Source organism: Anomaloglossus baeobatrachus, chromosome 4 (assembly GCF_048569485.1).
Source record: "Anomaloglossus baeobatrachus isolate aAnoBae1 chromosome 4, aAnoBae1.hap1, whole genome shotgun sequence".
Taxonomy (NCBI): Eukaryota; Metazoa; Chordata; class Amphibia; order Anura; family Aromobatidae; genus Anomaloglossus; species Anomaloglossus baeobatrachus.
The window spans coordinates 678694731-678702049 of record NC_134356.1 but is presented as its reverse complement, the minus strand read 5'-3'; the positions used below and the strand labels follow the sequence as shown (position 1 = coordinate 678702049).

Sequence of the window (7319 nt, the reverse complement as noted above, 5' to 3'; positions counted from 1 at the left end):
ATGGGCCTGGAGGTAAGAGATGGCCCAGGCCCGCCACTACCGCAACCGGTGGCGATCCTCCGGGGGTTTCAGGGGTTCCCCATGGACGTGGGTCCCCTGAAAAGGACAGAACCCACTCAGGTAACTTGTACTGGACTGGGGTCAAGGGGTGCTGCCCACTTGCTTAGGGGCAGCATCAAGGCCAGGTTGCTTGGGTGGGAGAGAGCGGAAGCCATTACCGTTAGCAACGTTTAAGAATGTGCCTCCCGATGTGGGAAGATTGCAAAATGTTTTTATATGTTTTACCGTTTATCTCTTTTCAGTTGTGAAAATAAAACCGGTGATGGACGGGCAGCCCGCGGACGGTCTGCATTTTACTAAGGGGGAATGTGGCGCCATGGACAAGCCAGGACGTCACAGGCACTACACCAACAAACCCCACACTCCCGGTCAGGCACACCAAAGTCAAACAAAAACCCTTGTTGCCTCCCTCCAGGGGCTGATGTCCACACCAGGGGGCGGGCCAGGCGGTTGGTTCCGCCCACCGAGGAGTTCACAGTCCTGGAGGCGGGAAAAGAGATCAGACAGTTTTGGAGTTTTGGAAGTGGCAGTTGAGGAGTCTGAAGTTGGTCCGGGTGTGTGGCCCGGACGGTACAGCAAGGTTGGCAGATGGTGGTGACCGTCTGCAGGAGAGGCCTATCGGAGCTAACCGCAAGGACCGTGGACGGGCGGTGGCCCGGCGGTACCGGACCGGTACGCAAAGAGAAGCCAGTCCCAAGCGGCAGGGCTTACGGACCCCGACAAGGCTTGGAGTCGCCGTTGAAATTGTCAAATCCGTTAGCGAAGGGAACCTCCGGGGTTTCCCAGCAGCCAAGTCCCGACAGAAGGCAACAGTCCAACCGAGAGAGGGAAATGCAGTCACCGCCAAGGCTACAGTTCCCAGGGCCAGAGCCTGCGGGCAAAAGGGGCTCCTTCAGCAACCTTCAAGCTGGGGAGCGGGTTACCGGTGGGAACCCATTGGAACCGTTTACACTACACAGGTGCAGGGAAAGGCAGTCACCATCAACCTGCTGGGAGGAGAAACACCGCAACCGTCTGTGGGACCCGTCCATCCAGCCGTTTGTTTTACCGGAGACTTTGTGTACATCATTGGCTGAGTGAGTACCACCGTGCCGTGCGGCACAGCGCTGCCTTCGCGACCCTGCACCTCGCCAGGCCCCGTAACCTGCCTGCCATCCATCCCTAACCCTCACTGGGCCCCGGGACAACCAATCCCCCTACCCACGGAGGGGAGAACTAACATCCAAGCTGCTCCCTGTCACCACTCCCGGGATCCCCGTTCAGAGCAGCGGTGGTGTCGCAACCTCACCACAACCGTGGGTGGCGTCACGGACAATATCCCTAAAACCAAACCATCCCCTTTTCACTCACGGACGAGGAACGCCGCTCGAGTCCCCGGAATCCGGCCCACCGCTCGAGCCACCACCGAGCAGCAGTAGCAGCAGCAGTCGGATCCGAGCAGTGGGAGAGCGCAGCGTCCCCTCTTCCACCCGCGACAACAGCAGGTGGGGGGTCACAGCAGGTGGGGGGTCACAGCAGGTGGGGAGAGGGGGCAGCAGATGTGGGAGGGGGGCAGCAGATGAGGGAGGGGGCAGCAGCTGAAGGGGGAGAGCGGTGGCAGATGGAGGGGACACAGCAGATGGTTTCAGTGACGGTGGATCTGGGGCAGTGACTGTTGCAGCCGGCGGCTGATGGGTGGGGCTGGAGCAATGGCGGCGGCTGAAAGGAGACAGTGTCTTTAAACTTACCGATCACTCTCCTCATCTTCCACAGACGCCGGAGTGAAGCTGAAGTCTCTGGCCCCAGATCCACAGTGATTGGAGAAATCAGTCACAAGGCCGGTCTCTCCAATCAGAGCTGGGGGCGGGTGAAACTGAGGTCACCCAGCTCCAGCCAATGATCGATGCTACAGCTGCACTAAACATGGCTTGATTTTAATGTTACAGCAGTTTTCAATGGCTGTAACATTACAGTGGCTGTGATTGGATGACAAACGCCGCTCAGCCAATCACAGCCTCCTTATGTCTGGTTAGGAGACACCACCCCTCCTGAGGTCAGACATCTATCTATCAGATATCTAAGATATTTGCAGCGATCTTGCCATGATGTACTGGGTATGTCATGGGTCCTTAAGTACCAGGGAGCTATGACATACCCAGTACGTCATAGGTCGCTAAGGGGTTAACACGTTTTCAAGCTCTAGGGGCCCGCTCCCGCTTGGGGCTCCTGTGCTACTGCAGGTGCTAAATCCTCCATTGTAGCTCTGGCCAGATGTTTAGGATTGTTGTCCTGTTGGAAGGTGAATCAATGCCCCAGTCTCAAGTATTTTTCTGTCTCTAACAGGTTTTCCTCCAAATTTGTCCTGTATTTAGCTCCATCCATTTTCTCATCACCTCTGACCAGCTTCCCTGCCCCTTCTGAAGAAAAGTACCCCCACAACAGGATGCTGCCACTACCATGTGTGACTATGAGGATGGTGTTTTTAGGGTGTTGTGCCGTGTTAGTATTCCGCCACACATAGCATTTTGCATTTAGCCCCATAAGTTCTACTTTAGTGTCATATAACCAGAAAACCTTCTTCCACATCCTTGCTGTGTCCCCTCTATAGCTTTTTGCTAACTACAAATAGAACTTTTTAATAACGTGCTTTCAAAAAATGGTTTTCTTTTTGCTGCTCTTCCAAAAAGAGTAGATTTCTAAAGTACAGGATTAATAGTTGTCCTGTGGACAGATTCTTACTCTGAGCTGTGATCTTTGCAGCTCCTCCAGTTACCATGGGCCTCTCGGCTGCTTCTCATTAGTGCTCTCCTTCTTGGGATGTCAGTTTTGGTGGATGGCCATGTCTTGGTAGGTTTGCAGTTGTGCCGTACTCCTTCTATTTTTGGATGAGGGATTGAAGAGAGCTCTTTGAGATGTTCAGAGCTTGGGCTATTTTTTTATAACCTAACCCTGCTTTACTTTTCTCCTCATCTTTATTTCTAACCTGTCTGGTGTGGTCCCTGGTTTTTGTTATGTTGTTCGATCTCTAATGTTCTCAAAAAAACACTGAGTCCTTCACAGAACAGCTGTAATTATACAGAGAAGAAATTACATACAGGTGGACTCAATTTACTAATTATGTGACTTAAAAAGGATAACTTGCACCACACAAGTCCTCGAGCCCAGCCAGTCAATCCCTTGCCTGCAACTACCACACTGCACCACCCTACACATCATTTATGAGCGCTTGTAACTCTGATGAACTTATCCTCTGCAGAAGAGGTAAACTTTGTTCTCCATCCCTGGGCCAGTCCTCATGAGAGCTAGTTTCATCATAGTTATTGAATGTGCTCATGACTGATTATTTTTATGACTGCACTTCAAGATTACAAGGATACCTTCAAGGTTCTAGCAAATTTCCAGATTGAATGACTTTCATGTCTTAAAGTAATGATGAATGGTTGTTTCTCCTTGCTCAGTTGATCGGTTTTTGCAATATTCCTGGCTAAGAACTGTTGTGGAATAGGCTCAGCACAGTATGAAGTTGTGTACCAATACTGCCTCTACAAAACACACCTGATAATCGCAAACACTTTCTGAAGGCCAGTGATTCCACAAATGACATCTTGAGAAGGCATGCCTGTTCATTGGAAGTCATATTCCAGGTGATGAACTAAGAAAGTTGCTTGAGAGAATGCAAAAGGGGTGTAAAAAAGTTAGAGTAAAGGGGTGAGGGGGATCTCAGGTGGTTTGTTTCACACTTTTTTTGGCCATTATTCCCAAGTGTGCTCCTTTGTGGTCTTGCTGCCATGAGTCTGAATCCACAGTGTGCACAATCCAATAAGAATAGAGAAAACAATTTCATAAAGAGATGTGTCCAAACTTTATTCATCTATCTCTTTCTATCTAAAATTCCTATTACGAGAGAACTTTGAAACCATTAACCACTAATTAAAAATGCTATCCAAAAAACCTTCTAAAGATTGTTCTATATGGATTTCTATAATAGCTTGGACATATTGATTATATAGACGGATGTTGAGTTATGGTTAGATCAGATCTGGTGTCATTTTGTGTCCTTTCAGCTTACAATGTAGTCTTGTAGTATGATGTGTGATTACGTGACCCTCCGCCATGGTGTGTGGACCTCTGGTCTGATCCATGTTGTTCTTTTTGTCTTCGTAGCATCAGTCCCTATCTACTCATGATGAAGGCATTTCCTCTTTCGAGGGATTTTTCGCTGTAATCTCCTGTTTCTATGGAAGCCTAAACCAATTTTATGGACTTTATAAAGCCGATGAGATGAGTTTGAAGAAGCTTGATGGCGAATTAAAGCGGAGTGAATCTCTAAGGAGTGGTCAGTCAAAGAAAGAGATAGGATTTAGGCTCTTTAAAGCCAAAAATGAGAGAATCACAATGGACCCCACAGATATAATGGATTAAGAGGATAAGCTGTGTTTAATTCCCCCATAGATGGGTCAAAGGGGACAACAATGGAGTTTACAAGTGTCCCACCCTTCACTTCTGCCACTGTCCAAATGCAAATATTTTACTAGCTGCAAAACCCAATTAATTCCGGATACAATAAAGAAAGGCAAATACAAAAGGTGTGGAAAATCTAAACTACCTATATATGTAATCATCTGATATCTATCTATCTATCTATCTATCTATCTAATGTCTATCTCTTTTTGTGCTAATTTATCACTAGATATTGGTTTATGTAGGGTTCCCTGCACCCATGTTGCTGATGCCCTGTGCTGTTCCATTTTTTTCTTTTTCTCTCTTTCTTTTTGTCTTTCTTTCTTTCTTTCTTTCTGTCTTTCTCTCTTTCTTTCTTTCTTCATTTCCTTCCATTTTTCTTTCTTTCTTGATTCCTTTCTATCTTTCCATCTTTCTTTCCCTCCCTTTTTCTTTCTTTCCTTCCATCTTTCTTTCCTTCCATCTTTCTTTCTTTCTTTCTTTCCTTTTCTGTTTTCCTTCCATCTTTCATTCAATCTATCTAATAATTAATTTGCATTGTATTGCATGAAATAAGTATTTTATCACTGACCAACCAGCAAGAATTCTGGCTCTAGCAGACCTGTTATTTTTTTTTTTCCTACTCTGCACTGTATTACCTGTATTAATTGCACCTGTTTGCACTCGTTACTTTTATATAAGACACCTATCCACACAATTAATCACCCTCCAGCCTCTCCCCCATGGCTAAGACCAAATAGCTGTTTAAGGACACCAGGGACAAAAATGCAGACCTGCACAAGCTGGGATGAGCTAGAGGATAAAAGGCAAGCAGCTTGGTGAGAAGGCAACAACTGTTGTTGCAATTATTAGAAAATGGAAGAAATACAAGATGACTATAAATCTTATGCCGTCTGGGTCTCCATGCAAGATCTCATCTCAATGGGTAAGGATGATTCTGAGAAAGGTCATGAATCAACCCAGAACTACACAGGAGGACCTGGTCAATGACCTGAATAGAGCTGGGACCACAGTCTCAAAGATTATAGTTAGTAACACACTATGCCGTCATGAATTAATATCCTGTAGGGCACACAAGGCCCCCCTAATCACACCAGTACATGTCCATGCTTGTTGATGTTCGCCAATGACCATCTGGATGACCAAGAGAAGGCATGTGAGAAGGCCATGGGGTCAGATGAGACCAAAATAGAACTTTTGGCATCAACTCCACTCGTCGTGTTTGGAGAAAGAAGATGTATAAGTACAACCCTTAAAACATGATCCCAACAATACAAACATGGGGGTGGAAACATCATACTTTCGGGGTGCTTTTCTGCAAAGGGGACAGGAACACAACTGTACCGTAGTGAAGGGAGGATGGATGGGGTCATGTATCACAAGATTCTGGTCAACAACCTCCTTCCCTCAGTAAGAGCCTTGAAGATGGGTCATGACTGGGTCTTCCAGCATGACAATAACCTAAAATACACAGCCAGGGTAACTAAGGAGTGGCTCCGTAAGAAGGATAGATAGATAGATAGATAGATAGATAGATAGATAGATAGATAGATAGATAAATAAATATATGGGAAGTTAATAGATAGGGATGTTAAGGGACAATGGATACTTCTTTATCTATTATTTATCTCATATTTATCTATGCAGTGGACCTAAAATTCAGACTCCGCTCCCATCCTCCAGTATTTGTTCAATGTATTGATTTTCACAGCTATCAGACATAAAAAAAAAATTCTGACCCCGACGTGATTTGAACACGCAACCTTCTGATCTGGAGTCAGACGCGCTACCGTTGCGCCACGAGGTCAGGTGATCCTTGTCTTGTGACTTTACTTATTACAAACTTACCGAGTGCCCGGCAGTATATGTCTTATATAGTTTCTGGGTTAAATGGGAAGAAAAAAACCTCCATTATTTTTTATTTCCCTTTTTTTGCCATGTGAGGTGCACCCTTCATTAATCTCAACGTCCCACAGAATATTTTGATTGAATTGAGAACCGAGGATTTGGAAAATATAGGAAAATAGGAAAACATCAGAGATTAAGGTGATGACGTTTATCTCTGATATTTTCCTCAAGCCATTATCCTCCTTCAGGAGACCACTGCTGTCAGTGAAACCCACTACTATGATGGGGAGACATGTACAATGTCGGGCAGGTGGTTCCCGTCACACCCTTACAATGCATGGACACCAGGATCCAGCAGAAGATTGCCCCATCTCACTGCCTCCACCATCTTGTCTCTTTCCCTACTTGATAGAAAATGGGATTCTTCAGAGAAGGCCACGTTCTTCCACTGCCCCATAAGCGCCTTCTCATACTCATGTATCATTAAAGATGCTTTTGGTGGTGGACTGGTGTTATGTCTGACCTAGAGACAGAGATCCTCAAGTCCCTTGGTCTGGGTGAGCCATTCTTATGCAGCACGGACCGAAGACGTTGGTGCAGCAGGGAGTGTCAGATGGAACTACAGAAGATGTGGTACCAGAATGGCAACAGTAGGCGCAAAGTGAAATAAAGGGAACAGCAGAAGCTGAAAAGACTATAGTGGTTCAGAGGTGAGATGCACAATGAAATGGCATAGTACATTCAAGCAGATAGCAGAGCTGAGTTTGTCACAGAGGTACAGTACAGCAGATTTGACTCAATGTTAGAACAGAACTCAACTTGTTTGAAAGACCAATGGAGAACTAACCAGCGATATAGTAAAGCTACAATGAGATGAAGCAGAGCTTTGTTTGTCAAAAGGTCCATGGCAGAACCAGCCAGAGCAATAGAAAAGTTGCTTAGTTTTGTGGCAAAACTGGGTCTGTCACAAG

The 7319-nt window shown here is 46.1% G+C and overlaps 1 non-coding gene across 1 annotated transcript; it reads right to left on the bottom strand.

Annotated features, from left to right (window-relative positions):
- Positions 1–6235: 6235 nt before the first annotated feature.
- Positions 6236–6307, bottom strand: TRNAW-CCA (transfer RNA tryptophan (anticodon CCA)). Its single transcript has one exon. It is a non-coding gene; the product is annotated as a tRNA-Trp (tRNA).
- Between the last annotated feature and the right edge of the window lie 1012 nt (positions 6308–7319).